The sequence below is a fragment of the Erpetoichthys calabaricus genome, chromosome 8 (assembly GCF_900747795.2).
Source record: "Erpetoichthys calabaricus chromosome 8, fErpCal1.3, whole genome shotgun sequence".
NCBI classification, from domain to species: domain Eukaryota; kingdom Metazoa; phylum Chordata; class Cladistia; order Polypteriformes; family Polypteridae; genus Erpetoichthys; species Erpetoichthys calabaricus.
Window position 1 is genome coordinate 865,555 of NC_041401.2, and position 6,351 is coordinate 871,905.

Sequence of the window (6,351 nt, forward strand, 5' to 3'; positions counted from 1 at the left end):
TTCAATGAGGTCGCGAGTGTCCAGATTTCTCCCAAAAGTTAATGTACACCACCCGACCCTTGAATCTATTATTACGACTCGAGGGTCAGGCTCTCCTCTAGCCAGATATTCTGCGACGGAGTTCTGCGCTCAAGTCCTGCCAGCATTGCTAAGGCACTGTGTCTGCGTGTGGGCCGCTGCCAGGCACTGCATGCACTCAGCAGATAAACTACAAATGCCCTGAACTGAAGCACTAGAGCCCATCATCTGCTCACCTAAAATGACACTCGCAATCACCGACTCCGGGCTAATCCCCCTGATGTCAGCTGTGCATGTACTGCACTTCCAACTGCATGGTCACTGAGCTGATCCTCTTCCTCATTTTTAAGTGATATTGACTCCTTATAACTGAGGCTGGATGTAAGCGGCTTAACTGCACATTGACTGGATAGCTCCCAGTTAAATGAACACTTGAAGCGTATTTAAGCACATGTGCTTTACCCGAATGCAGCACAGGCCTTTAATGGTCACTTGAGCACATGAAGAGTTCACTGCAGTTTCCTGCAGATATTTTATTTGTCGCATGTACAGTATTAATATAAACACAGAAAATACCTGAAGTATGTGGACTAGGAAACTTTAACGAGATTTCCTAACCACTAAGCCCTTCCAGTCATCCAGAATCAGAATTGGAATCTGAATTCCTTTTATTCCCTGGTACTTAGTGTACAGGAATTGAACTCGGTAGCTTTGGAGCTAACAGAACCCAACATCACCTACTGTATCATAAGCTACAGAACATACAGTATAGGCAGCTGCAGACAAAAGTGTGTGTGTGTGTGCACCTGTGGACACATACCTGCATTTATACACCTTCAAGTATACAGTACAGTGGAAGCTCGAGATAAGAACAGCTCTGTGTACGTGAAATTCAAGATACGAGGAAAGTATGAGCGAAAAAGTCAGATCTAAATACGAGCATTGGCTCACGTAACGAGCCACGAGCCAGGCTGTGGGTATGCGTGACACGTTTCCCGATCCGCCTCGAATAAGATCAATAAGATGCTGCAGATGTTCTATCAGACGGTTGTGGCGAGTGCCCTCTTCTACGCGGTGGTGAGCTGGGGAGGCAGCATTAAGAAGAAAGATGCCACACGCCTGGACAAACTGGTGAGGAAGGCAGGCTCTATTGTTGGCATGGAGCTGTATGAACAGCGGAGACCCTCACTGTCTTCAAACGTCGTCTGAAGACACACTTCTTTAAACAGCACTTGGGGGACTAAAGTCCCCATACTTTTTTTTTCTACCCTTTATCTCAAAAAAAAAAAAAAAAAAATTTTTGTACTAACAACTTACTATTTTCTTCTAGCATGGTTTTGTGTACAACTTGGTCAGCGGTAACTTGTTTAATGACAGTAGATTTAATCCTAGCCTTAAAGACTGAAGAACAGTCGTAGACTACTAAGCACTGTTGTAAGTCGCTCTGGATAAGAGCGTCTGCTAAATGATGTAAATGTAAATGTAAATGGACAGTTTAACATCTGAGGCAGAGCGACGGGCGACAGCAGGCTCCTCTCAATTATGGAGAATCCACTGCATCCACTAAATAGGATCATCTCCAGACAGAAGCGTGAGGATCTACGCGTTTGTGATTTCATTGTTTTTTTTGCATTTAATGTGAAAATAATTATTCCACAGTAACCCGTTTCCTCCTCCCCACCTCCCCATCGTCTCCCTCAAGCCAGCCAGGACTCTTCATAAAAATTAACTACAGTTATATTATTTACCAGTGTTATTTATTAAAGGTAGACTACAGTATATATTATTTATCAGTGTTATTTGTTAGGAAAATTGATTTTATGTTAATATTTTTGGGGCGCGGAACGGATTAACTGGATTTCCATTATTTTCAATGGGGAAGTTTGTTCTAGATACGAGAAATTCACTATAAGAGCTCAGTGCTGGAATGAATTAAACTCGTATTTCGAGGTTCCACTGTATATCCAAATGTTAACCATCAGATAAACTGTCACTGGGCCGGGCTCCTAACCAGTGAGTGAAGTTGGCCTTCAAGTCAAATGCTCCGTCATACACGGCTGCCTTTAATTTTGATTTGCAGTAGTCTTTTCCAGAGGTGGTTTCCTTGGCCATGTTTTTGGTGGAGATACATAATAATAATTTGCATTTCTATAGCGCTTTTCTCACTACTCAAAGCGCTCAGCAATTGCAGGTTAAGGGCCTTGCTGAAGGGCCCAACAGAGCAGAGTCCCTTTTGGCATTTACGGGATTCGAACCGGCAACCTTCCGATTGCCAGTGCAGATCTCTAACCTCAGAGCCACCACTCCATCATGTGCTTGGGACGTTGTGAACATGCGACTGGATGGCTTGATGTGTGAACTGTGGGGCACGAGTGGTATGAGATTACTTTCATGGACATGTTGATGCTGTTTGCTGTTGTCCAGAGTTGGTTACCATGAAAATGTATTCTATAGGAAACGTCTGTGATCTCCGCTCTGCGTGAGAAGACGGGATTTTTCCTGTTTATTGTTTCTTATTGTAAATCAGAACCTGGAGTTTATAACCGTGGTCCACCTCATTCTATCGACCTGACACAATGTATTGGACTTGTCCATCACACACCTACCTGCACATTACACTTGATACTTCTATTCTGGTTTTGTACTTTATGCTGTCTCTGCTACTTATTATTTTTGTTTATCTTTATATGTTGGTTTTGTCATTTGGTGTGGACAGCAAAGAAAGAATTTCACTGTACAGAGAAACGTGTTTCCTTACTGTGCAAGTGACAATGAACTTTGAACTTTCATGTATTTATATATTATTTAGTGTTTAATGTTTTATATTAGTTTACATTCTATTTATTAATACCATCTTTGCTTTCATTTCTATGAATATCTGTGAAGTGCTTTAAGCATGTGAAAGGTATTACATAAATAAACTATTATTATTATTACTACCAGTGGATGCAACCTAAAGATATTCTCAGGTGACTCCTTCATCATAGGCTGCATTAATAATGGAGACGAGTCAAGGGTACAGGAAGCTTGCGGAGGACTTCATCTTTTGGTGCAGGGAGAACCTCCTGCAACTCGACATTAACAAGACAAAAGAGCTGATGGTGGACATCTGGTGTGCCAAAGAGCCTCTGAGGCCAGCCACCATTCAGGGGGAGGACGTGGAAGCGGCACAGAGCTACAAGTACCAAAAACCTGGACCCTAACCCTAACCCCAGCCAGACTGGACTTCGTAAGGATTCTCAGGTCTTTTTGATGAGAGCAGCAAACTGTTGGAGATGTTCTACCAGCCCATAGTAGCCAGTGTGTTGTTCTACATTGTGGTCTCCTGGGGAAGCAAGTTGAGCTCAAAACACACACAATGCCTGGACAAGCTTATCGGGAAAGGCTGTGCCATCACACTGCAAACTCTGGACACACTGGAAGTTTTTCTGGAAAAGAGGATGGTGGCATAATTGGATGCCATCATGAAAAACCCCCACCAGGGGGCGCTGTCTAGAAGAACATTTAGCCACAGGCTCATTCCAACACGATGTGCTAAGAGGAGCCTCTTGGGGTCTCTTCTGCCCTTAGCTATCAGGCATTTCAATTCTTCCTCCCAATATCCTAAACTAAATTCTGATATTCTTTAAATTAATGTTGCAGTTTCAGCACAAGGTGCATTTCTTATTATTGATCGATTGGCTTGATCATTTGTCCGGTGAGTCGGTTTCTTTGTTTTTATGTTTCTGCTGCTGTATGCATCTGAAGTTCCCCTTTGGATTAATAAAGTTTATCTACGACTGGAAAGCGGAGGCTACTGCTCAGGGGACAAACCTGCTCCAGGGGTCTGCTGGTTTTGATTTGAATCGACCTAAAACGGAGTCTTTGGAACAAGAGCTGACCTGGTGAGATGAGTCTCTGGTGAGCTTCTCGACGTGCTTTACGTCACTAAACGCATTCAGGTCGGCACTAACCGTACATCAAGGTATAAAAACAATCTGTGCGGTTTATCTGAACTCCAATCCTGTACCTGCTTTTAATTTTTATTGGCTGCCAGTCGTGCTGGGACAAACAGATTGGGGTGGGGGGTGTTTGGCGGGTCTCGGACAAATGGACCCCTGCACCTAACTGGTGGCCTCCAGTCTTTCCGTTCTCGGGCACGCAGTCACGCAGAGGAGTTGGACTCCTCTTTTGGATCCTCTGCCCTCATCAGAAACACTTTTTTATTTTATTTAACGCGGTGCCTTTCCTTCATTTTCTAACCGCATTTCTCATGACGCTCACCCCATCCTCCGCAGCAATCCCCCCGACTCGGCTTCATGTCCCTGTCTGTCCCCGGGCCTCGTCTTTGTCTCGGGCGCCGTTCCTGGTGCACACCCTGTGGGAGGGGCCGGGTGCTCAACCCAGCTACTTGCCCATTTACCTGCTGCCTTGACGTGCTTTTAATTCTCCGCCCCTTCGTCTGTCACTGGGGGGCTCCGCGTTCGCGAGGCCCCTCTCATCCCCTGTGTGAAGTCTCTCCGTTCAGCACGAACACCCAGACGTTTTCGGGGGCCGCCGGCGTGTCGGCTTCTTGCTTCGCGCGCGCTTTGATTTCGAGGCACGTGATTTCTCCAACACGAGCGCCAAAACAGCAGCGGCAGCGCGGATTGGTGCATTGCCATGTCAATCGACCGCTGCTGGCCCGCGTCCTTTGAGTTGTAGACGCCCCTCGTGTTGCCTGCTGGTTCTCCGGAGTTGGCTGCGTGTTGGGTTATGAGATACAAACGCTACGAATGTGGAGGAGCGGCTTAGCCTTTCATGGCTCCGCAAAGTTTATCAACGATACAGCCCGGTGGACAATCGCGTGTGACCGTAGACGCAATCGAAGCGTCCCGCAGAAGTAATGTGCTGAAACAGACTCCGATTTAATTCTTAGTGTAGCATGGAAGCTGCTGAGGACCAGAAGGTATCTGAACGAACCTAAAGAGCCCCAGACATCTCGTGACGGGGACAGGCAATGAGGCACTGGAGTCCCCAAGTGTAAGGTGACCATCCGTCCCCGTTTTCCGGGGACAGACCCCTTTTTAGGACAACTGTCCCCACTCAGAAACATGTCCCCGTTTTGTCCCGGGTTTCAGCTGGTTCACTTTTTTGAATGTACTGTATCTCATCACCACGCTAATTTGAACTCGGCGCGCATGCGCTGTGTTTTGACGTCGGTTATGCTTTACCGCATCCTGCAACTTTGGCGAGAAATCACGTGATAAGCGTTCGCTTTGTAGTCTACGCTCCTCTATGCATCCATGTCCCCGGATTGGCCCAGAAAATTCAGGTCACCTTACCAAGTGCCACAGGTCAGTCACAGTGACAGAGGACATCCGTTGGGCCCAGCAGTGTGATTGGTGCATTCAGCACATCATTCATTTCTTAATTCTTTCAGGGCTGAATATTTTTTCCAAAAAATGATGCTTTCACACAGAAACCAACATAAAACGTCTGTCGCTGCATCCCGTGGCTGCCAGTTTGCCCCTGGGATTAATAAAGTATCTATCTATCTATCTATCTATCTATCTATCTATCTATCTATCTATCTATCTATCTATCTATCTATCTATCTATCTAATCCTGTCAACTACACTATCTATCTATCTAATCCTGCCAACTACGCTATCTATCTATCTATCTATCTATCTATCTATCTATCTATCTATCTATCTGTCTATCTATCTATCTATCTAAGAATGAGCCGCAGGCTTGCTGCCAGACTGTCTTCACGTGGCTGGGACAGCAGTGGCGGTCACAGCTGCAGTGCATTACAATCTGGTTTCTACCTCTTATCATTGTTAAGTGGGAGTCCTCCCTGGTGAACATTGTCAGTACCACAACAAGCTGGGGACCAATCAGTTGAAGCTGATTGTATCAAAATGTGAGTCCAACAAGCCACAGCCCAGTTCAGACGTTGTCCTCGGCATATTTTGCTTTTCGTATTCGCTTTGATCTCTCGCCAGATGTCGGTGCCATTTTTGCCATTGTGTGCTCCTTGCTACTCACGTGAGCGCAGGGAATCTCGGTCAATGAATCTGACTTTCCTTCTAGCAACAAGAGTCCAACGTAACAGTTGGTATTGTCACAGTTTACAGCTGATTACCAGTCAACACAGGACAGATAATGTTTTATTATGAACTTTATCTAAGTAATCGTAAACTAGTCCTAATATCTCTCTATTATCAAAGTAAATCCTGGGCCAGACGAGACTTGGGCCATGAGACTTCATCAAGCCCCGCCCACAGTCCTCTCACTGCTCATTGGTGTAAATCCTTTTGACAGACACACACACTTCCTGTGCTCTTAGCTCTTAGAAATGTTTACATT